Source organism: Stenella coeruleoalba (assembly GCF_951394435.1).
Source record: "Stenella coeruleoalba genome assembly, chromosome: X".
NCBI lineage: Eukaryota > Metazoa > Chordata > Mammalia > Artiodactyla > Delphinidae > Stenella > Stenella coeruleoalba.
This window is the reverse complement of record NC_137152.1, coordinates 47,009,602-47,033,927: the sequence shown is the minus strand read 5'-3', so window position 1 is coordinate 47,033,927 and position 24,326 is coordinate 47,009,602. Positions and strand designations below refer to the sequence as shown.

Genomic DNA, 24,326 nt, shown 5'->3' with positions numbered 1-24,326 from the left:
TGTGAAGGGTAAGCTGGGAAGAAATGAGAGAGTGGCATTGACATATATACACAACCAAACGTAAAATAGATAGCTAGTGAGAAACAGCCACATAGCACAGGGAGATCAGCTCAGTGCTTTGTTATCACCTAGAGGGGTGGGATAGGGAGGGTGGCAGGGAGACACAAGAAGGAGGGGATATGGGGATATATGTATACGCATAGTTGATTCACTTTGTTATACAGCAGAAACTAACAGAACAATGTAAATCAATTATGTTCCAATAAAGATGTTAAGGGCTTCCCTGGTGGTGCAGTGGTTGAGAGCCCGCCTGCCGTTGCAGGGGACATGGGTTCGTGCCCCGGTCCAGGAAGATCCCACATGCTGTGGAGTGGCTAGGCCCATAAGCCATGGCCACTGAGCCTGCGCATCTGGAGCCTGTGCTCCGCAAAGGGAGAGGCCACAACAGTGAGAGGCCCATGTACCACACACGCAAAAAAAGATGTTAAAAAAAGAAGTTATGATATATATATATATATATATATATATATACACATATATAAAAATATATACACACATATATACATGTACACACACAGACACACACGTAACATGGATGGATACTAAAGGCACTATACCAAATGAAATAAATCACACAGAAAAAGACAAATGCTCTATAATCACATTTATATACTCATAGAAACAGAGATCATATTTGTGATTCCGGAGGCAAGTGGTGGAGTGTGGGGAATTTAGAGGAAGGTGGTCAAAATCTACTAGTTTTCAGCCATAAAATAAATAAGTACTGGCTCCATGGTCTTCAGCACCAGCAACAACACTTGGCTGAGGACCGTTTACCCACCAGTTGGAACCACGACTGTCCCAGCTGCAAAGTGTCACCATCCACCTTTGAAATTGCCATTACAGGTCTTTTTACTTGCCAAAGGAAGACAGCAAAGGAAAGGATCCCTGAGTGGTAAGTAGGTGTGTGACTGCATCCTTGTGAGCAACCCAAGAGTGTCCTGATATCTAAGCTAGATCCCTGGGCACTTGCCATGTGGCTGACAGGGTCTTCATGCTCCAGCCAGTATCAGGCCTGAGCCTCTGAGGTGGGAAAGCCAAGGTCAGGACATTGGACCACCAGAGACCTCCTGGACCAAGGACTATAAATCGGCGTGAGTTCTCCCAGAGATCTCCATCTCAACACTAAGACCCAGCGCCACTCAACAACCAGCAAGTTCCAGTGCTGCACAGCACAAGCCAAACAACTAGCAAGACAGTAACACAACCCCACCCATTAGCAGAGAGACTGCCTAAAATCAGACTAAGTTCACAGACACCCGAAATCACACAACCAGATGTAGTCCTGCCCACCAGAGAGAAAAGATCCAGCCTCATCCATCAGAACACAGGAACCAATCCCCTCTATGAAGAAGCCTACACAACCCACTGAACCAACGTTAACCACTGGGGGCAGACACCAAAAACAATGGGAACCACAAACCTGAAGCCTGCAAATAGGAAACCCCAAATGCAGTAAGTTAAGCAAAATCAGAAGACAGAAAAATATACAGCAGAAGAAGGAGCAAGGTAAAAACCCACCTGACCAAAGAAATGAAGAGGAAATACGCAGTCTACTTGAAAAAGAATTCAGAGTAATGATAGTAAAGATGATCCAAAATCTTGGAAATAGAATGGAGAAAATAAAAGAAATGTTTAAACAAAGACTTAGAAGAACTAAAGAAAAAACAAACAATGATGAACAACACAATAAATGAAATTAAAAATTCTCTAGACGGAATCAATAACAGAATAACAGAGGCAGAAGAATGGGTAAGTGACCCGGAAGATAAAATAGTGGAAATAACTACTGCAGAGCAGAATGAAGAAAAAGAATGAAAAGAATTGAGGACAGTCTCAGACTTCTGGGACAGTATTAAATGAACCAATAATCGAATTATAGGGGTTCCAGAAGAAGAAGAGAAAAAGAAAGGAACTGAGAAAATATTTGAGGAGATAATAGTAGAAAACTTCCCTAATATGGGAAAGGAAATACTCAATCAATCCAGGAAGCAAAGAGTCCCATACAGGATAAATGCAAGGGGAAACATGTCAAGACACATATTAATCAAACATTCAAAAATTAAATACAGGGCTTCCCTGGAGGCAAAATAGTTAAGAATCCACCTACCAATGCAGGGGGCATGGGTTTGAGCCCTGGTCCAGGAGGATCCCACATGCCACAGAGCAGCTAAGAAACTGCACTACAACTACTGAGTCTGGCTCTAGAGTCCATGAGACACAACTATTGAAGCCTGTGCACCTAAAGCCCACGCTCCACAAGAAGATAAACCACTACAATGAGAAGACCACGCTCCACAATGAAGACTAGCCCCTGCTTGCCACAACTAGACAAAGCCTGCATGCAGCAACAAACACCCAATGCAGCCAAAAATAAATAAATAGATTAATTAAAAAAATAAAATACAAAACGAAAATATTAAAAGCAGCAAATAACATACAGGGGAATCCCCACATGTTTAACAGCTGATCTTTCAGCAGAACCTCTGCAAGCTGGAAAGGAGTGGCAGGACATATTTAATGTGATGAAAGGAAAAAAACTACAACCAAGATTACACTACGCAGCAAGGATATCATTCAGATTCAATGAGAAATTAAAAGCATAACAAACAAGCAAAAGTTAAGAGAATTCAGCACCACCAAACAAGCTTTACAACAGATGTTAAAGGAACTTCTCCAGGCAGAAACACAAGAGAAGGAAAATACCTACAATAAAAAAAACCCAAATAATTAAGAAAAGGGTAATAGGAACGTACATACCGATTATTACTATAATGTAAAAGGATCAAATGCGCCAACCAAAAGACAAACACTGGGAGAATGGATACAAAAACAAGACCCGTATATATGCTGTCTACAAGAGACCCACTTCAGACCTAGAGACACATACACACTGAAAGTGAGGGGATGGAAAAAGATACTCCATGCAAATGGAAATCCAAAGAAAGCTGGATTAGCAATTCTCATATCAGACAAAATATACTTTAAAATAAAGACTATTACAAGACACAAAGAGGAACACTACATAATGATCAAGGGATCCATCCAAGAAGAAGATATAAGAATTGTAAGTATTTATGCACCCAACATAGGAGCACCTCAATACATAAGGCAAATGCTAACAGCCACAAAAGGGGAAATCAACAGTAACACAATAGTATGGGACTGTAAGACCCCACTTTCGGCAATGGACAGATCCTCCAAAATGAACTTAAATAAGGAAATGCAAGCTTTAAATGATACATTAAACAAGAAAGACTTAATTGATATTTATAGTACATTCCATTCCAAACAGCAGAAAACACTTTCTTCTCAAGTGCTCATGGAACATCCTCCAGGAGAGATCATACCTTGGGTCACAAATCTTAAATTGGTAAATTTAAGAAAATTAAAACCGTATGAAGTATCTTTCATGACTACAACATTATGAGACTAGATAACAATTACAGGAAAAAATGTGGAAGAAATACAAACACGTGGAGGCTCATCAATATGCTAGAAAATAACCAAGAAATTATTGAAGAAATCAAAGAGGAAATAAAAAAATACCAAGAAACAAATGACAATGAAAACGCAATGTCCCAATACCTATGGGATTCAGCAAAAGCAGTTCAAAGAGGGAAGTTTATAGCAGTACATTCTACCTCAAGAAACAAGAAAAATCTCAAATAAAAAAAAGTAAGCTTAAACCAAAAGCAATTAGAGAAAGAAGAACAATAAAACCCCAAAGTTAGCAGAAGGAAAGAAATCATAAAGATCAGATCAGTAATAAATGAAAAAGAAACAAAGGAAACGATAGCAAAGATCAATAATCCTAAAAGCAAGTATGTAGAGAAGATAAACAAAATTGAAAAACCATTGGACAGAGTCATCAAGAAACAGAGAGAAGACTCAAATCAACAGAATTAGAAATGAAAAAGAAGTAACAACTGACACTGCAGAAATACAAAGGATCATGAGAGATTACTACAAGCAACTATGTGTCAATAAAATGGACAACCTGGAAGAAATGGACAATTTCTTAGAAAAGCACAACCTTCCGAGACTGTACCAGGAAGAAATAGAAAATATGAACAGACCAGTCACAAGCACTGAAATTGAAATTGTGATTTAAAATCTTCCAAAAAAATCAAGACCAGGACCAGATAGCTTCACAGGCAAATTCTATCAAACATTTAGAGAAGAGCTAAAACCTATCCTTCTCAAACTCTTCCAAAACATAGCAGAGTGAGGAACATTCCCAAACTCATTCTACGAGGCCACCATTACCCTGATACTAAAGCCAGACAAAGATGTTACAATAAAAGAAAACTACAGGCCAATATCGCAGATGAACATAGATGGGAAAATCCTCAACAGAATACTAACAAACAGGATCCAGCATCACATTAAAAGGATCATACAACATGATCAAGTGGTGTTTATCACAGGAATGCAAGGATTCTTCAATATAGGCAGATCAATGAATGTGATACACCATATTAACAAAGCGAAGGAAAAAACATATGATCATCTCAAGAGATGAAGAAAAATCTTTTGACAAATTTCAACACATATTTATGATAAAATTTCTCCAGAATGTAGGCATAGAGGGAACTTACCTCAATATAATAAAGGCCATATATGACAAACACCCAGCCAACATCATTCTCAAAGGTGAAAAACAAACCATTTCCACTAAGAGCATGAACAACACATGGTTGCCTACTCTCACCAAAATTATTCAACATAGTTTTGGAAGTTTTTGCCATAGCAATCCAACACAAAAATAAATAAAAGAATCCAAATCAGAAAAAAGTTAGACTGTCACTGTTTGCAGATGACATGATACTATACATAGAGAATCCTAAAGATGCCAACAGAAAACTATTACAGCTAACCAATGAATCTGGTAAAGTAGCTGGATACAAAATTAATGCATAGCAATTTCTTGCATTCCTACACACTAATGATGAAAAATATGAAAGAGAAATTAAGGAAACACTCACATTTACCATTGCAACAGAAAGAAGAAAATACCTAGGAATAAACCTACCTAAGGAGACAAAAGACTTGTATGCAGAAAACTATATGACACTGATGAAAGAAATTAAAGATGATACAAACAGATGGAGAGATATACCATGTTCGAGGATTGGAAGTATCAACATTGTGAATATGACTATACTACCCAAAGCAATCTACAGTCAATGCAATCCCTATCAAACTACCAATGACATTTTTCACAGAACTAGGAAAATATTGCACAATTTGTATGGAAACACAATGACACCGAATAGCAAAAGCAATCTTGAGAAAAAAAACGGAGCTGGTAGAATCAGGCTCCCGACTTAAGAGTATACTACAAAGCTACAGTAATCAAGAAAGAAAAGCAGAAATAAAGATCAATGGAAAAGGATAGAAAGCCCAGAGATAAACTCATGCACATATGGTCATCTTATCTTTGATAAAGGAGGCAAGAATATACAATGTAGAAAAGACAGCCTCTTCAATAAGTGGTGCTGGGAGAACTGGACAGCTACATGTAACACAATGAAATTAGAACACTCCCTAGTGCCATACACAAAAATAAGCTCAAAATATATTAAAGATCTACATGTAAGGCCAGACACTATAAAACTCTTAGTGGACAACTTAGGCAGAACACTCTATGAAATAAATCACAGCAAGATCCTTTTTAACCGACCTCCTAGAGAAATGGAAATAAAAACAAAATTAAATGATGGGACCTAATGAAACTTAAAAGCTTTTGCACAGCAAAGGAAACCATAAACAAGATGAAAAGACAACCCTCAGAATGGGAGAAAATATTTGCAAATGAAGCAACTGATAAAGTTTTAATCTCCAAAATTTACAAGCAGCACATTCAGCTCAATATAAAAAAAAACAAACAACTCAACCCCAAAATGGGCAGAAGACATAAATAAACATTTCTCCAAAGAGGATATAGAGATTGCAAACAAACACATGAAAGGTTGCTCAATGTCACTAATCATTAGAGAAATGCAAATGAAAACTGCAATGTGGTATCACCTGACACCAGTCAGAATGGCCATCATTAAAAAATCTACGAACAATAAATGCTGGACAGGGTGTGAAGAAAAGGGAACCCTCTTGCACTGTTGTTGGGAATGTAAATTGATACAACCACTATGGAGAACAGTATGGAGGTTCCTTAAAAAACTAAAAATAGAACTACCATACGACCCAGCAATCCGACTGCTGGGCATATACCATAAGAAAACCATAATTCAAAGAGAGTCATGTACCACAATGTTCATGGCACCTCTGTTTACAATAGCCAGGACATTGAAGCAAGCTAAGTGTCATTAACAGATGAATGGATAAAGAAATCGTGGCACATATATACAATAGAATATTACTCAGCCATAAAAAGAAACAAAATTGAATTATTTTTAGTGAGGTGGTTGGACCTAGAGTCTGTCATACACAGTGAAGTTAGTGAGAAAGAGGAAAACAAATACCATATGTTAACACATATATATGGATTCTAAGAGCAAACAAACAAAAAAAGGTTCTGAAGAAACTAGGGCCAGGACATGAATAAAGATGCAGACGTAGAGAATGGACTTGAGGACATGGGGAGGTGGAAGGGTAAGTTGCAACGAAGTGAGAGAGTGGCATTGACATATATATAGTATCAAAAGTAAAATAGATATCTAGTGGGAAGAGCCACATGTCTCAGGGAGATCAGCTAGTACTTTGTGACCACCTGGAGGCGTCAGATAGCGAGGGTGGGAGGGAGTCACAAGAGGGAGGGGATATGGGGATATATGTCTACATATAGCTGATTCACTTTGTTATACAGCAGCAGCTAACACAACAATGTAAAGCAATTATACTCCAATAAGGATGTTAAAAATTAATAAATAAATAACTGCCAAAGATTTAATATACCACATGATGACTACACATAACACTGCTGGATGTTACTATATATGAAATTTGTTAAGAAAGTAAATTCTAAAATTTCTCATCAAATATAAACATTTTTCTTTTCATTTTTATTGTCTCTATATGAGATGATGCATGCTAACTAAATGAACTGTGGTAATCATTGCACAAAATATATATGTTCAAACCCTTTTGAGGTACACCTTAACATTATACAGTTATCTATGTAAATTGTATCCCAAGAAAACTGGATGGCTGTTTTTAAATGAGGAAGAAAGGAATTTGAAGTATTCCAGATGAGTGCAGAACAGAAACATATCACTGGAATGGGTAAGAAGAGAAATTTCACTTTAATTTCATCAGTCCCACACTGAAACAAGCACTGCTTAGCACCAAGTGATTGTCTGGACCTGTGACTTCCCTCTTGTGAGGAGAGAAAGACTGAAGTGTACCTTAAGTGTGCTGCCTGAGGGGTTGTTTCCTATCTCACCACAAATGGAGTGCTGATGGAACTTGATCAGTTCATATACCTGTGGGCCAGGAAGAGTTAAGGAAAAGAAGCAGATAGTTTGCTGTAGTTGGCATGGTTTTTGTGAGATTGAGAAGGCTCAGAACCGGTGGCTAGTCCCCAAAGAAAGTTGGTGGGGAATGGAGCATGGCTCAAGCATCCTGAAATTTCACAGTGCAGTCTGAGGGTTCAGCTTCTATCATACCTCAATTGGAGAGTCGACAAAACAGGCATAGATTGGCAGAGGCAGCTAAGCAAACGTCTGGGGTTATGTGCTATGCCTAACACAGCTCTATGAGATGGGGAGAAGGCTCAGAACTCAAGCCTTCTCCACCGGGAAAGAGGGAGAGGAGTAGAGTGTGCCTCCAATATTCTGGGCCCCACTACAGCAGGCAGACACCGAAGACAGCAAGAGAGTACGGGTTTCTTTTCTTTTGTTTTTTTTCTTTAACATCTTTATTGGAGTATAATTGCTTTACAATGGTGTGGTAGTTTCTGCTGTATAACAAAGTGAATCAGCTATACATATACATACATCCCTATATCTCCTCTCTCTTGAGTTTCCCTCTCACTCTCCCTATCCCACTCCTCTAGGTGGACACAAAGCACCGAGCTGATCTCCCTGTGCTATGCGGCTGCCTCCCATTAGCTATCTGTGTTACATTTGGTAGTGTATAGAGAATATGGGTTTCTGAAGAAAAATAAAGAAACCAGTACATCCCAATAATGAGGAATCCACACACACAAATGTGAACAGAGACATCCATAGAATATATTGAAGAGGCTCTCAAAATATCAAGCTGAACTAATGAATGAAGGTCTCTCCATGTCAAAGCAAGTCCATAAAGACTGTGACATTTCTTCAAATGTTCAGACCTCAGTGTTAAGCTTCAATGAATACAAAGAACAGTGAAACATGATGCAATCAAAAGAACAAAATAAACCCCCAGTAACTGACCTTAAATAAATTTAGGTCTATCTGGCAAAAATTTTTAACATATTTGTGTTAAAGAAGCTCAGTAAGTTATAAGAGATCACTGAGAGACAATTAAATGAAATCAGATTAACAATACATGAAAAAAACAAGAATATCAACCAAGAGAACAAAACAAAAAAAAAAGAACTGAAAAATTTATGAGAATGCTTCAACAGCTGGCATTGAATCAGAAGAAAAAATCGGCAAACTGAAGATAGAACATTTGAAATTATCCAGTCAGAGGAGCTGTAAGAAGCAAGAGTCTAAAGGAGTAAACAAAGTCTATGGGACTTATGGAATGCCATCCAAAGAATCAATATATACTTTACAGAGGTCTCAGAAGGAGAGGAGAGAGGGAGAAAGCTTCTATAAAGTAATAATAACTAGAAAGTTCCCAGATCAGTGGAGGAAAATGTACACTCAGAATCATGAAGCCCAATAGGCCTCAAATATAATGAGCTTAAAGGAGGCTACACAATTTTAATTCAATTGTCCAAAGTCAAAGACAAAGCGGATTTTGAAAATATCAAGAGAAAAAGTGACATATCATGTACAAAGAAGCCCCCATAAGACATTTGGGGGATTTCTTGGCAGAAACCTTGCAGGCCAGGAGGAGTAGTATGACATATTCAAAGACCTGGGAAAAAAATATAAAACATAAGCTGTCAACCAAGGACTTGGCAGAACTCTCCTTCTGAAGTGAAGGAGAGATAAAGACTTTCCCAGACAAAAGTAGAAAGAGTTAGCTGCCACTACATCTGCCTTACAAGAAATGTCAGTGGAGTTTAAACTGAAAGGATGTTAAACAGCAGCATGAAAGTATTTGAAAGTGTAAAACTCATTGGTAAAGGTAAATATATAGACATATACAGAAAAGGTAAATATATAGACATATTCAGAAAAATGTAATAATTTAATAATGGTTTGTTAGTTACATGTCATTTAAATAAAGGTAAAATATGGAAGTATTAATAACAACTACAAAAATTTATTAAAAGATAAACAATAAAAATATGTAAATTGTGACATCTGTTACATAATGTTTAGGGGGGTAAAAGTGTACAGTGTTTTATTTGAGTTGAAATTAAGTTGTTATCAACTTAAAATAGACTGTTATAACTATAAGATATATTATTTAAGCCTCATGGTAATCTCAAAGAAAATAAGTATAGAATGTACCTGAAAGGTAAAGAGAGATAAATCAAAGTAAGTCACTGCAAAGGATCAACAGATCACAAAGGATTACAGCAAGACAGGAAAAGACAAGATAACAAGACTGACAGAAGAAAAGCAACAAACTTGCAATAGTAAGTACTTACCTATCAATAATTACTTTAAACCTAAATTATTAAACTCCCCAAACAAAACACATAGAGTCATGGAATGAATAAAACAAATAAAGCAAACAGAGAAAACTTCCACAAGACCCAATGATATACTGTCTACAAAAGACTCAGTGTAGATTTAAGGACACACATAGGCTGAAAACGTAAGGATACAAAAAGATATGCCATGGAAATGGCCACAGCGAGAGCGAGAGTGAGAGCAAGAGCGAGAGTGAGAGCGAAAGCGAGAGTGAGAGCGAGAGAGAGAGAGAGAGAGAGAGAGAGAGAATAGGGATAAATGCAAATCAAAACTACAATGAGGTATCACCTCACACCAATCAGAATGGCCATCACCAAAAAATCTACAAACAATAAATACTGGAGGTGTTGAGAAAAGGGAACCTTTCTACACTGTTGGTGGGAATATAAATTGGTACAGCCACTATGGAGAACAGTATGGAGGTTCCTTAAAAATCTAAAACTAGAGTTACCATATAACCAAGAATTTCCCTCCTATGCATATATCTGGAGAAAACCAAAATTTGAAAGGTACATTCACCCAGGTGTTCATTGCAGCACTATTTACAATATCCAGGACATAGAAGCAACCTAAATGTCCATCGACAAAGGAATGGATAAAGAACATGTGGTATATATATACACTGGAATAATAGTCGTAACAATGAACGAAATAGTGCCATTTGCAGAGATGTGGATGGACCTAGAGATTGTCATACGAGTGAAGTAAGTCAGAAAGATAAAAGGAAATATCATATATCACTTATATATGGAATCTAGAAAAATACTAGAGATGAACTTATTTGCAAACAGAGATAGAGTCACAGGTGTAAAGAACAAACATGTTACCAAGGCAGGGAAGGGGAGATGGGATGAATTGGGAGATTGGGACTGACATATATACACTACTATGTATAAAATGGATAACTAATGAGAACCTACTGTGTAGCACAGGGAACTCTACTCGATGCTCTGTGGTGACCTAAATGGGAAGGGAATCTAAAAAAGAGTGGATATATATATACATATGACTGAACAGAAAGAAACTAACACAGCATTGTAAAGCAACGCTACTCCAATGAACATTAATACAAAAACAGATTGTTATATCTATAATATGTTTAATGTAGGCCTCATGCTAACCACAAAGGAAAAACATCTATTAGATATACAAAGGTAAAGAGAAAGGAATTAAAGTGTACCATTACAAAAACCAAAAAGCAAGACAGCAAGAGAGGTAGAAAGGAACAGAGGAATGTCAAAACAGATAAAAATGAACACAATGGCAATAGCAACTCTTTATTAATAATTTCTATAAAAGCAAATCAATTAAATTCTCCAATTAAAAGTCCTAGTGTGGATGAATGCATTAAAAAAAGTTTCAAGAATATGCTGTGTAAAGGAGCCTCACTTTAGCTTTAAGGACACAAATAGTCTGAAAGTGAGCAGCGGCAAAAGATGTTCCATGCAAATGGTAACCAAAATAGAGCAGGAGTGGCTGTACTTGCAAAAGATAAAATAGATTTTCTTTCACTCAAAATCGGTCACAAGGGACATAGAAGGTCACTATATACTGATAAAGTTGTCAGTCCATCAATTTGCTACAACAGCTGTAACCTGGAGGACATTATGCTACATGAAATTAACCAGAGAAAGACAAATATTACATGATCTCATTTATATGTGCAGTCACACAAAAGCAGTACTGATTGAAAGTAGAAACCAGAGAGTAGGAAAACAGTTACCCGGGGCAGGGAGTTGGTGGGGGAAAAAAGGCAGAAGTTGGTCAAAAGGTACAAAATTTCAGTTATGTGATGAATAAGTTCTAGGAATATAATGTACAGCATAGTGAACCAGAGTTAATAACATTCTATCATAATTTGCTTGAAATTTACTAAGAGAGTAGACTATTTGTTGTCACTATACTGAAAAAAAAGTAATTATGTGAGGTGATGGACGTGTTTATTAGCTTGACGATAGTAATCCCTTCACAATGTGTACATATAGCAACCCATCACGTTTTACAACTTAAATATATACAATTTTTACTTGTTAATTAAACCCCCAAAAATGATGGGGAAAAAAACCCTCCCCAAAAAGCAAGCATAGAACAAGGTAGCGTTACTAATGAATGCCACCAAACATCTAAACCAAAAAAAAACTATTTTTCTTAACCTCTTCCAGAAAGTAGAGATAAGGGGACCACTTCAAAACACATTTTTTGAGTCCAACATTACTCTGATACAAAAGACAGAAAAATACACTACAAGAAAAGAAAACTACAGGTCATTATCCCTGATGAACATAGATGTGATAATCCTCAACCAAATATCAGCAAATCAAATTCAACAGCACGTTAAGAGGATCATAAAGAATGACAAGTGAGATTTATTCCTGAAATGCAAGGATACATCACATTAGCAGGATGAAGGATGAAAATCACGTGATTATGTCAGTAGATACAGGAAAAGCATTTTTCAAAATTTAAAACCCTAACATGGTAAAAATTAGATATAGAAGCATTGTACCTCAAACATAATAAAGGCCATACATGACAAGCCCACAGCCCATATTCTACTTAATGGTTAAAAGAATTTTTTTTTGCCTAAGTTGAGGAACAAGACCAGGGTGTCCACTCTCACCATTTCTGTTCAACATAGTACTAGAAAGTAAGAGAATTTATGCTGGAAAACAGAAAGGAAAGGAATCTAATTCATAAAGACCAAAGTAAAAATATCTGTTTGCAGATGGTATGATCTTATATATAGGAAACCCTAGAGAATTCACAAACACTGTTGGAACTAATACACAAATTCAGTAAAGTATCAGGATACAGAATAAACATGCAAAAATCTGTTGGTTTCTATAGGAACTTTCTGAAAATTCAATTAAGAAAACAGTCCCCAGGCACACAAAGGCCCATCATTGTTCAGTCATAATATACTAAAAAAACCAGAAAATAAAACAAAAGACTCTGTGAAAGAAAAATCAGGTCGTGTATGAAAGAACAAGAATTAGAATAGCATTGGACTTCTTAATAGAACTGAGTTCAAGAGTCACATTTTTTGAAGCCATCTGGTCCTGGTCTTCTGTTTGTTGGAAAATTTTTAATTGCAGTTTCAATTTCATTGTTTGTGATTGGTCTGTTCATATTTTCTATTTCTTCCTGGTATAGTCTTGGAAGGTTGTACTTTTCTAAGCATTTGTCCATTTATTCCAGGTTGTCCATTGTATTGGCATATAGTTGCTTGCAGTAGTCTCTTATGGTCCTTTGTATTTCTGCAGTGTCAGTTGTAATTTCTCCTCTTTCATTTCTAATTTTATGGATTTGAATCCTCTCCCTTTTTTTCTTGATGAGTCTGCCTAAAGGTTTGTCAATTTTGTTTATCTTCTCAAAGAGCCAGCTTTTAGTTTCATTGATTGTTGTTATTGTTTCCTTGGTTTCTATTTCATTTATTTCTGTTCTGATATTTCTGATTTCTCTCCTTTCACAAACCTTGGGTTTTGTTTGTTCTTCTTTCTCTAGTCGCTTTAGGTATAAGGAGAGGTTGTTAATTCCAGATTTTGCTTGTTTCTTGAGGTAGGATTGGACCGCTATAAACTTCCATCTTAGGACTGCTTTTGCTGCATACACAGGTGAATTCTATAAAACATTTAGAGAAGAGATAACATCCATCCTTATCAAACTCTCCCAAAAAGCTGCAGAGGGAGGAACATTCCCAAGCCCATTCTATGAGGCCACGATCACCCTGATACCAAAACCAGACAAAGATTTCAAAAAAAAGAAAATTACAGGCCAATGTCACTGATGAGCATAGATGCAAAAATCATCAACAAAATACTACCAAACAGAATCCAACAGCACATTAAAAGGATCATACAACATGATCAAGGAAGATTTATCCCAGAGATGCAAGGATTCTTCAGTATACGCAAATCAATCAATGTGACACACCACATTAACAAACTGAAGAATAAAAACCATATGATCATCTCAATAGATGCAGAAAAAGCTTTCGATAGAATTCAGCACACATTTATGATAAAAACTCTCCAGAAAGTGTGCAAAGAGGGAACCTACCTCAGCATAATAAAGATTAGGTGACCATAGGTGGGTGGGTTTATCTCTGGGCTTTCTATCTTGTTCCACTGATGTATATTTCTGTTTTTGTGCCAGTAGCATACTGTCTTGATAACTGTAGCTTTGTAGTATAGTCTGAAGTCAGGGAACCTGATTCCTCCAGCTCCCTTTTTCTTTCTTAATATTGCTTTGGCTCTTTGGGGTCTTTTGTGTTTCCATACAAATGGTAAAATTTTTTGTTCTAGGTCTGTGAAAAATGCCATTGGTAACTTGTTAGGGATTGCAATGAATCTGTAGATTGCTTAGGGGAGTAAAGTTATTTTCACAATATTGATTCTTCCAATCCAAGAACATGGTATATCTCTCCAGCTCTTTAGGTCATCTTTGATTTATTTCATCAGTGTTTTATAGTTTTCTGAGTACATGTTCTTTGCCTCCTTAGGGAGGTTTATTTCTAGATATTTTATTATTTTTGTTGCAATGGTAAATGGGATTGTTTCTTTAATTTTTGTTTCTGCCCTTTCGTTGTTAGTGTATAGGAATGCAAGAAATTTCTGAGAATTAATTTTGTATCCTGCAACCTAAGCAAATTAATTGATTAGCTCTAGTAGTGTTCTGGTGGCATCTTTAGGATATTCTATGTATAGTATCACTTCAACCTCAAACTGTGATAGTTTCACTTCTTATTTTCCAAAATGGATTCCTTTATTTCTTTATTTTTTTCTAATGGTTATGGCTAGGGCTACCAAAACTGTGTTGAATAATAGTGGCAAGAGTGGACATACTTGCTTTGTTCTTGATCTTAAAGGAACTTTTTTTCACTTTTTCACCATTGAGAATAATGTTTGCTGTGGGTTTGGTCATATATGGCCTTTGTTATATTGAGGTAGGTTCCCTCTATGCCCACTTTCTGGAGAGATTTTATCATAAATTGGTGTTGAATTTTCTTGAAAGCATTTTGTGTATGTATTGAGATGATTATAAGTTTTTTAATCTTTAATTTATTACTATGGTGCATTGCATTGATTGATTTGCATATATTTAAGAATCCTTTCATCCCTGGAATAAATCTCACGTGCTCATAGTATATGATCCTTTTTATGTGTTGTTAGATTCTGTTTGGTAGTATTTTGTTGAGGATATTTGTGTATATGTTCATCAGTGAAACTGACCTGTAATTTTCTTTCTTTCTGTTATCTTTGTCTTGTTTGGGTATCAGGGTGATGGTAGTCTCACAGAATGAGTTTGGGTATTTTCCACCCTCAGCAATTTTTTGGAAGCGTTTGAGAAAGTCATATGTTAGCTTTTCTCTAAATGTTTGATAGAGTTTACCTATCAAATTTTGAGATAGGATAACCTCAATTTTGATAGAATTGAGGTGCTCCTATGTTAGGTGTATAGTTACTTACAATTGTTATGTCTTCTTCTTGGATTGATCTTTTGGTCATTATATAATGTCCTTTCTTGTCACTCGTAATAGTCTTTATTTAAAGTGTATCTTGTCTGATATGAGTATTGCTACTCCAGCTTTCTTTTGATTTCCATTTGCATGGAATACTTTTTCTATCCCCTCACTTTCAGTCTGGATGTGTACCTAGGTCTCGAGCTGAAGCCTCATGACCCAGACTTTTGTTTGTTGGAAGATTTTTATTCACAGTTTCAGTCTCACTACTTGTGATTGGTCTGTTCATATTTTCGATTTCTTCTTGGTTCAGTCTAGGAAGTTGGTACTTTTCTAAGAATTTAGTTAACTGGCAAACAAGATTTCTCACATTCTAGAGGGGTCACCTAAAAGGAAGACTACTAAAATTCTTTTTTTTTTTAACATCTTTATTGGAGTATAATTGCTTTACAATGATGTATTAGTTTCAGCTTTACAACAAAATGAATCAGTTATATATATACATATGTTCCCATATCTCTACCCTCTTGCATCTCCCTCCCACCCACCCTCCTTATCGCACCCCTCCAGGTGGTCACAAAGCACCAAGCTGATTTCCCTGTGCTATGCGACTGCTTCCCACTAGCTATCTACCTTACATTTGGTAGCATATATATGTCCATTCCTCTCTCTCGCTTTCTCACAGCTCACCCTTCCCCTCTCCATATCCTCAAGTCCATTCTCTAGTAGGTCTGTGTCTTCATTCCTGTCTTACCCTTAGGTTCTTCATGACATTTTTTTCCTTAAATTCCATACATATGTGTTAGCATATGGTATTTGTCTCTCTCTTTCTGACTTACTTTTCTCTGTATGACAGACTCTAGGTCTATCCACCTCATTACAAATAGCTCAATTTCCTTTCTTTTTATGGCTGAGTAATATTCCATTGTATATATGTGCCACATCTTTATCCAATCATCCGATGATGGACACTTAGGTTGTTTACATCTCTGGGCTATTGAAAATAGAGCTGCAATGAACATTTTGGTACATGACTCTTTTTGAATTATGGTTTTCTCAGGGTATATACCCAGTAGTGGGATTGCTGGGTAATATGGTAGTTTTATTTGTAGATTTTTAGGGAACTTCCATACTGTTCTCCACAGTGGCTGTATCAATTTACATTCCCACCAACAGTGCAAAAGTGTTCCCTTTTCTCCACACCCTCTCCAGCATTTATTGTTTCTAGAATTTTTGATGATGGCCAATCTGACTGGTGTGAGATGATGTCTCATTGTAGTATTGATTTGCATTTCTCTAATGATTAGTGATGTTGAACATTCTTTCATGTGTTTCTTGGCAGTCTGTATATCTTCTTTGGAGTCATTTCCACAATGTTGATTGGAAGACAACTAAAATTCTTAATATTCATCTCCAGCAAATAAAAGCCCCTAAACAAAACAGAAACCCTCCTATTTTCTGCTAGTATTGTAAAGAGCCAGGGCATTGGTGAAGAGATTGTGACAAATTCAAGTGCTTCAGGCACCTTCAGTTCTCCAACCAGCCTGTCCAACATCCCCCCAATTTTCAATGAAAGGGCTCCGAGGAACTACAGGGGTGCTTCCCAATTCTCCCTCTTAATCAGCTTGGGGAAACATGGCTCCAGATATGGGATGACTGTCTTCCAGTCCTAACTGACACTGGAACCACACTCTCGATGCTCAACCCCAACTACTATAAAGCAGCCCCTGCCTTGGAGCACTAAAACAGAACAAATAGTGGGATCGTGAATGAACCTCAAAAGATTTCTGTCTCTGAACATACTTACTTTTGTTTAGGCCCTTTGAGAAATACACACCCTTTTCTCATTTCCCCAGCTCCTATCCATTTATTAGGCTGAGGCTTTTTAGGAAAACATTATGCCTTAGAATTTGAAAGTAGTTATCATAGCACCCAACAAGGTGAATTAAGTGACCCTTTGACCTCTTTAATTTGCTGTGGCTCTGATGGCACTAGAGCTGATTCTGGAAACATTGATCATTTGTCCTTATTGAATCCGCTGCCACCCTTTGTACAGGCAAAATTTCAAACTGATATTGGCAAAATTCCATTAAGATTCATATAGATCCCTCAAAACCTCTCCCCAGAATTAATTAATACCCTATAAAAAAAGAAGCCCTTCAAGGCATAAAGCCCCTAATAGAAGACTACAAGGCTCAAGGTCTCATTGTCCCTTGTACTAGTCCTGGTAATGCTCCTATTTTGCCAGTGTGAGATCCTCTGAGCAATAAACAACATTGTTATCCCTCAACACCTGTTGTTCCTAACCCTCATACGCTACTAACATCCATTTCCACCAGAAGCAAGTTCCTTACCATAACTGATTTATGCAGTGCATTCTTTAGTATTCAAGTTGACGAAGCTAGCCAACACCTATTTGCCTTCACCTGGGAAGAAAAGCAATTCACCTGGACAGTAATACATCACGGCTTTAATGAGAGTTCTTCTTATTTCTCACAAATCCTGAAGGCTGATCTTGCTGATATAAAGTTTTCTAGGGGTTCTACGTTGTTGCAATATGCGGATGATTTGCTTCTTTGCCCTCCTTTCCAAGCCTCCTCACAAGAAGACAGCATCCCTTTGTTAAAGGTTGTAGCCTCAAAAGGATGCAAAATTGTCAAGGAAAAAAATTCAGTTTTCCCAAACCCAGGTTCAATAATTAGGACATCTGATATCAGAACAAGGGCTACACCTAAATCCAGAGAGGCCTCATGGTGTCCTAAGTTTCCCAAAACCCAAAACTAAGCACCAACTGAAAAGTTTTGCTCAGCCTAGTTCATTACTCCTGAAATTAGATTAAAGAATCTCTCTTATGGCCTAACTTCTGCAAGTTTTCCTAAAGAACAACAACACCAATCTACTTTTATGGGAAGAATCAGACGACGTAGCCTTAAAAGAGAGTTTGACAAACACACCTGCTCTTGGCTTCCCAATGATCAGATTCCCTTTTACCTTTCTGTGTATGTAAAGGAAAGAAACATCCTTGGGGGTACTCACCACAAGACACAGGAGCCATCATCAACCCATAGGGTGTTATAGCCAGCAAATGGACCCTGTGGCATGGTGATACCTCCCTTGCCTTAGAGGCATTCCCACCACTGCCCATGTGATTAAGCCCACTGAGAAAAATCATGGGGGAGCCGCTTTAACCATTTTTGTACCTCATGAAGTAGAAGCCCTCCTGAATTCTCATCACACTCAACATTCCTTAGTCAGCTGCCTCACCTGCTATGAAGGCCTTTGTTAACTGCTCCTCACATAACTCCTTTACACTCTAATGAGCTTAACCCTGCTACTCTTCTCCCCTCCGTCACTGACAAAAGTCCCTCACAACTACTTAATGCTGACTTATTATGATGATCTGCAGGAAATTCCTTTGTGTTACACTGACTTCTCGTGGTTCTTATTTAAAAGGTGACAGTGGCAAAAATATTGTGTTGGGTATGCTATCGCCACTCCTTTTGATATTGTTGAGGCAGCACCTTTACGTATGGCTACTTCTGCCCACCAGGCTGTATTATACACCCTTACAAAGGCTTGTACTTTAGCCAAGGGCAGAACTACCAATATTGATACTGGTAGTAGATTCAGGGTAGCTCATGAGTTTGGAATGTTGTAGAAGCAACATGGCTTCCTTATTTCCTGCGAAAATGAAATTTAAAGTGGCCTCTCTGTTCAGGGATTATTGGATGAAATACATTTACCTGCCATTTTAGCTATTATCAAGATCCTGAGGCATTCTGAACTCGATGCTCTGGAAGCTAAGGGAAATCACCTTGCTGACATTTCCGCAAGGAATGCTGCTCTTAAAGTAATCGACAAGAGCCAAACCTCTGTGATGGTTCATAGGGATAGTTCCCCAAATTATAACTTAGAAAAACTGGCTAGAGAAGCCCAACATTTGGCCTCAGAAAAGGGAAACAAGATTGGAAATTTAACAATTGTTGGTTTGATAACAAGAGTTGGCCTACCGACAAAATGATAACATTTATGAATCAATATTGGTGGGGAAACATTAACAAGGGGGCAAAAAGTGCCTACCTCAATGGATCCCAAGGTGTGAGACTTGTTTAGCCTTGGAAAATACTGTCAAACTATTTCTTAAGAGGCCGTAAATGTGTTCCTTTAGCAATGAGTTAAAGTTGCTGTTGTTTCCCATCCTCCAGTATTTGATGTTTTTATTTTGGGAGGAGGTTAGCAGTTCTAATAGGTGTGTAGTCCTGTCTTATTGTTTTCATTTGTAATTCCCTAATGGCATACGAAGTGTATCATGTTTGTGTTAACTTATTTTTTATCTGTATATCTTCTTTGAATGTACACTTGTCCCACTTGTCTAAAATACAACCCAGAGAAGAACATCTGTATGGTTCCTGGCCATTTTAAACTGCCTAATGGACCATTCAGGCTCTGGAAAAAGGATTTCAAAAAACTTCCTCCACCTTGTGGATATAAACATGTTTAAGTCATGGTCTGTATATTTTCACACTGAACTGAAGCCTCCCCTTGCAAACAGGCTACTGCCTCTTCTGTGGCTAAAGTCCTTTTGGAAAAGATTATCCTTATCTGGGGAACTCCTCTCAAACTTCATAATGATTGAGGCACCCATTTTACTGGTCAGGTACTTCAACCAGTCTGCACTGTTTGGCCAGTTTTACAGCACTTTCACTGCACTTACCAATCCTCTGGTTTAGTCAAATGCACTAACGGCATTATTAAGACTCAGTTGGCAAAATTTTTAGAGGCCCTCAAATTACCTTTGCCAAAGGTATTGCCATTGGTCCTTCTGAATCTCAGAACCACCCCTTTTGGAACTCACAAACTCTCACCCTCTGAGAGTCACAGGATAGTCACTGGACTCCTGCTTCTTTTGAGCCACAACTGATAAAAGGAGAGATACTCTGATATTTCAAAGGCCTAATTGCTTCTATTATAAATAATCATGTTTTGATAGAGCAATCTTTTCACAGTGTGCTTTCAGGAGAGGAAGATACTAAGCATCACACCTTGCAACCTGGACATTTCATCTATTGGAAAAGACATTTCCAGAAGGAATCTCTTCCACCTTGCTAGGAAAAGCCCCTATCAGGTACTGCTAACAAACCCTTGTGCCACCAAGCTCCAGGGGATAGCCCCTTGAACTCACGTGACACACCTAAAGAAAGCACCAATCCTGAATGGACCTGCACGTCATCTGGTGATATGAAAGTAGAGGTTTTCTGAATTTGAAGCAGACAATATCTGATAAGACAGCTTTCCCAATATATCCAGATTAGGCCTGTTGGAAGTTTGTCTGCCAAACCCCTGATGGTGGCATAATGCTTCAGATGATCTCCTATGTGTATGATCTTGATAACACGAACTTTAGATAAAAAGTGCCTAACAGTTCTCCCTCCTGCCACTCCTTGTTACTCTAATGTGACTTCAATAGGCTTCCAAACTGTGCACTTTCACTCTAACATGGGATAGTACACCAAGGAAAAGTCCTTCCTGACACTTAGGGACAAAAACCTGCTGAAACAGGAAAATCGGACCATTGATCAGTGATGCTTTCAGAGAAAGCTCTTGATCAAAGGGGAGGAGTATAAAAATTAATAAAGAGAAACTTCAATTAAAATAGAGTTGGGAGGCTAGAACGGTGAGCTCTCACACCCTATGACGACAACAGAGCCCAACAGGAAACATAAAGACTTCCTCTTCTTGCCTGGCAAGAGCTCGGCCAATGAGAGACTGTCACGACTCAGCCAAAGAAAAGCCACCACACTTCCAACTCTCAGCCTCCAATGGACAATTTGTTTACTATAGCCTTCCTAACTTCCTCTTCCTCTCTTTGAAAGAGTTATCCTCTCCCTGTTGGGGGGATGTCCACTTGGCTCACCATGGTTGCAGACCCTGAATTGCAATTCTTTGTTGATCCGGAATAAACCCATTTTTGTTGGGGCAATACCTGACAGTCTATTTGTTTTAGGTCAACGCAATCTTAACACTAGTCTGGATAAATCTGCGTGACTTTAGTGTCCTCTCAGTACGAGCATTCTAGCCCTGGCAGCCTTCCTTTGCTCCCCTGCCAGAAAACAAAAGCAAAACAAACAAACAAACACCACAGCAGGCTACTTTGACTGGGTCTTAACATCATGCGGTTGTCATTTTGCCTCAAGTTACACAAAATGCCTCACCCATATAGAGGGCACACCAGGGGTTGAAAGAGGACCACGGTTTTTGGAGAAAATATTGAGAGAGTGCCCTTAGGAGGCTGTGAATCTCCCCAACCAAGGAAGAGGGATGGAAGTTAGGTCCTCTCCTCACATCCACTCAAGCAAGTAAGAGGGTGTTCAAGACCACTCCCTAGAGCTTCAAGTGTGCCTCCTCTCAACCAGAAACCACGAGGTACTGTGACGTGCTTGCAGGAGCATGGGGAGGAGTGCATTTGCCCGGCCCCCCAGCTCAGAGCCCACTCTAGGAAGGCCCTGCCCCCACACAGTGAAACATCACCATGGTAGCCATTGTTTGGTCTGCGTCCCCTAGCCCCAGGAGAACCCACAGGCCTCTCCAAGAGTCTCAGAGTGAAGCCAGAGAACCCTTGGCCCTGACCCACAACCCTCTTGGAGAGGTTCCTGCCTCCAGACCCTCCCCTACCTTCCAGCCACAGAGGGCCAAATTCCCTCAGATTCTCTGAGAAAGAAGAGCAAGGAGGGCCTCGTGAGTGAGGCTGGAGAGGCCTCCCTCACGGAGGTGGCCTCTTCAGTCTCCCCTCAAGCATCGCAGGAACACCTGGCATCCTTGGGAGGTGGAGATCTGCCCCGAGCCCTAGGTGCTGGCAACCTCAGCGGGGATGCGATCCCCAAGGCCACCGTGGTGGGCGCCAAAGGAAAGGTGCCCAAGAAAGTCATCGCTAAGAGGGTGTGAGGCTCTGTCAAGTGGTTGAACGTGAAGAATGGGTACGGTTTCATCAGCAGGCATGATACCCAGGAAGGTGTGTTCGTTCACCAGACGGCCATCCCCCGGAACAACCCTCGCAAGTTCGAACGCGGTGTGGGCGAAGGCGAGACTATCGAGTTCCACGTGGTGCAGGGTGAGCAGGGCACCGAGGCCGCTAATGTGAGCGGGTGCCCCAGTGGAGGGAAGCCGCTATGCTGCCCACAGCCCCCAGTCTCGCCGGGGATTCTCTATCCACGGCCAAGTGCCGCCACCACACAGTCCGAAGGAAGCTGAGCACGACGTTGCCGAAGGCGAGGGCAGCGGCGAAGGCTTCACCGCGTCCCAGGGCCTGAGGCGCTGTTGGCCTGGCCACCGCAAAGGCCAAAGGCCTTGGCGCTTCCCGCCCTGCCGCAGGGCCCCAACCGTGACCCGCTGCCCATCGATCCTGGCTACCACCAGCGGCCCATGGCCCAACCTCCTGCCAGCGTCCGCACAGAACACAAGTCCCGAGGGTGAGCCATGACGGCATCGGGGCCCCAGCCACCTGTTGAGACGCCCTAGGGGCTGAGGCACCACTCTTGGTCCAATAACCTCACCAGGCATCTCTGCGGAGCTGGAGGAGGAGCACAGGGAGAGCGGGCATGACGCCGACGGCGATCTGCAACAGAGGCCTCCTCCAAGCTATGGATCCCGCCGCCCCAATAACCCGCGCCGCCGCCCACAGCAGACGCCTGGCGTCCAGGGCCAGGATCTGGAGGGAAGAGAGGGCAAGATCAAGAAGAGCCCCAATGAAACACCTGCCTTTGTTGCTGTGGACAAGAAGAGCAGCGCCCCTGAGGAGGAGAACCCCCTGGTCGTGGATGCCCCCTCTGCCATCCGGACCAAGTAATAGCTTGGCTCCCTCCCCCAGAACTCCCTGGCCTGGGCTGCAGGTGATGTCCCCTTGAAGAGATAATGCCCTTTGTTGCAATGCAGTCCAAACATCCACACTGACTGTTAGATTTGTGCCCTGAGAAAAATACATGCCCCTTCCCCAGGGTTTGAGGAAGGATAAATTACAAGACCTATGTATTTCTAAATTCCCTCATACCATCTGCCTTGGTAGTTTCTGTACACACACACACACACACACACACACACACACACACACACCTCTGAATCTATTCCTTTTAAAGATTTGACCAGGACCACAGCTATTATTCTGCATCCCCAGGTGAATGAGTTGAAGTAATTTTAAAAACAACTTTAAAATTTTTTTAACACAAAAATGAAGATTATCTGATATTGAAGATGTTCTGACATTGCTGTTGTGATATTACTCACCTGAGTGGTCATTTTCTCAATAAAACATTTCATGTTGCTTTTATATGATATCACTGTTGTCTGAAATATTTTAAAGCCTACTAGCCCATAAGTGTATTGAGACTGTCCTTTCAATCTTTTTTTAGAATGAGTTTTAGCAAAGATCTTACATATTGTTCTCTTTACAAGCCATGAATTTAAGACTAATTCTGGACTCACAAGTTGAAGGTCTTGGGGTATTCTAAACGATAAGAATACCTGAAGAAAGAAGTATCCCCATCTCTTTTATTTTCATCCTCTTCCCCTGCCCTGGAATTTGAGCAATAAATCAGGAGGGTGGACCCAACTACCCACACTTACTGCATAGGTACTACTCTATGAGGCAAAACGCAAAAAACTGAGCACATCACCGTGACACGTAAGAAATGTGGCTCTCTGGAAACAGAATTTGCCTCTTTGTGTGGCTGTTTTTTTCTTTTAATGGATTCAATCTAACACCCTTTAAGTATACAAAAGAAAATGGGCATGAGGGACTTGTGGGGGGGGTGGAAATGAGAGATGCTGGTCAAGGGGTATGAACTTTCAGTTGTAAGTTGAGAAAGTTCTGGGGAACTAATGTACAGCATGAAGACTATCGTTAACAATACTGTATTGTATACTTGAAAGTTGCTATAAGAGTAGAGCAGTAATGTTCTCACCATGACAACAACAACAAAATTCTAATTATGTGAGGTGAAAGATGTGTTAATTAACCTTATTGTGGGTAACATTTTACAATATATACC

At 39.4% G+C, this 24,326-nt stretch overlaps 1 pseudogene across 1 annotated transcript; it reads left to right on the top strand.

Annotated features, from left to right (window-relative positions):
- The first annotated feature begins 792 nt into the window (after positions 1-792).
- Positions 793-23,128, top strand: LOC307180580 (Y-box-binding protein 3-like; annotated as a pseudogene). Its single transcript has 2 exons — positions 793-955; positions 21,965-23,128. The product of its transcript is annotated as a Y-box-binding protein 3-like (transcript).
- Positions 23,129-24,326: the final 1,198 nt, after the last annotated feature.